The sequence below is a fragment of the Mus pahari genome, chromosome 11 (assembly GCF_900095145.1).
Source record: "Mus pahari chromosome 11, PAHARI_EIJ_v1.1, whole genome shotgun sequence".
Lineage (NCBI taxonomy): Eukaryota > Metazoa > Chordata > Mammalia > Rodentia > Muridae > Mus > Mus pahari.
The window spans coordinates 33,473,967-33,475,533 of record NC_034600.1 but is presented as its reverse complement, the minus strand read 5'-3'; positions in this window follow the sequence as shown (position 1 = coordinate 33,475,533).

The window sequence follows — 1,567 nt, the reverse complement described above, 5'->3', positions numbered from 1 at the left end:
CCCCTGAGCTCGTGTCTCTAGCTGCATATGTAGCAGAAGATGGCCTAATCGGCCATCATTGGGAAGAGAGGCCCCTTGGTCTTGCAAACTTTATATGATCCAGCACAGGGGAATGCCAGGGCCAAGAAGTGGGAGTGGGTGGGTAGGGGAGCAGGGACAGGGGAAGGGTATAGGGAACTTTCGGGATAGCATTTGAAATGTAAATAAAGAAAATGTCTAACAAAAAATGGGGGGAAAAAAGCAGAGAAAGCATCACTGGGCACAACTTAAAACGCCTCGGCAATTGGTTGTAGAATAAGTTGATTCCAGTGTAAGCAATTAGCTGCCTACAGGGCTTTCCTTTACTAAGCTCAGATACTATGATTAAACGGCGGTGTTTTGGTTCATTGGCTTCAGTTCTATGTGCCCAGTCTATATCCAAGGTCTCCCACAATCCCCACTGTGTGAGAACCTGACCAGGATCTGGACCAGCGCGTCTACTCTCAGGAGACATCATCTCTAGAATATGGTGTCCTCCTGAGCAACCGTTTGAGTTGTCCTTCCAGGCTAGAGGCCAGTTACAACCCATCATGTAGACATTCGAGACGTTGAGGGAGCACAGTGTTCAAGTGGAATAATACAACTACCAGAACAGTCTCTGGAGTGTGCTTCTTAGTCAAGGTCTTCCACGAGAATCAAAAGTCAGACAGCTTAAGAACAGGTCACATGAGGAGTCTAACCTGCCCATTTTAGTCAGTCGATTTAATTCACTTGTAACTGAGTATCTGGCAGTCCCCAACATGCTTATACACATTGAACACAAATTACGTGTTATACAGACTCCGTCCTCCCTGTTCTGCTGCTAAGTGATCTGGCATCTGGTTTCTGAATGGAACTAATGCAGGGATAAGATGGAGCTAGAGGTTTAATTGCCTGCCTAGTCCTGTTGTGTTAGAACGCAGTGATTATACAAATGAGTTAACTGCCTCATCATGATAATCTCATTCTGTATTGTGGGGAAACATGTCAATGTCTAAAGCTTCTAGAAAACTTTTGCTAGTAGATGCTACATGAATACTCCAACAGGTACTCTATTCTAGGAGTCCAGAGGCTCCCCAAAGTTAGAACATACAGACTAGGAAATTCTGAAGTTTTATTTCAACCTATGCTGGAAGGGCTTAAATAGCCAACATGTCCGTCTCTCTCCCATAACTACAATTATTCTGTGCATGCTACATCGGACTGCAGAGCCTTTGGCAGTGAAAACTAAGACTCAACAAAGACTGAGATGCCTCAAAGCCCACTCTGGGTTCATATTTAACATGAAATTTAAATCCCAATGCAGGCAATCTGATTGAGCCAAACCTTAAGGCATTCACTTGAATTGCATATCTCAGCAGTCTTAGAACAACTTGGCTCAGTATGAAGGCAGAGAAAACATTCCCTGGATGTCAGTCAGCATCTCTTCTTCCCGATGTAGGGTTAGCTGTTGTACTGGATAGCTTTGTGTCAACTTGACACAGCTGGAGTTATCACAGAGAAAGGAGCTTCAGTTGGGGAAATGCCTCCATGAGATCCAGCTGTAAGG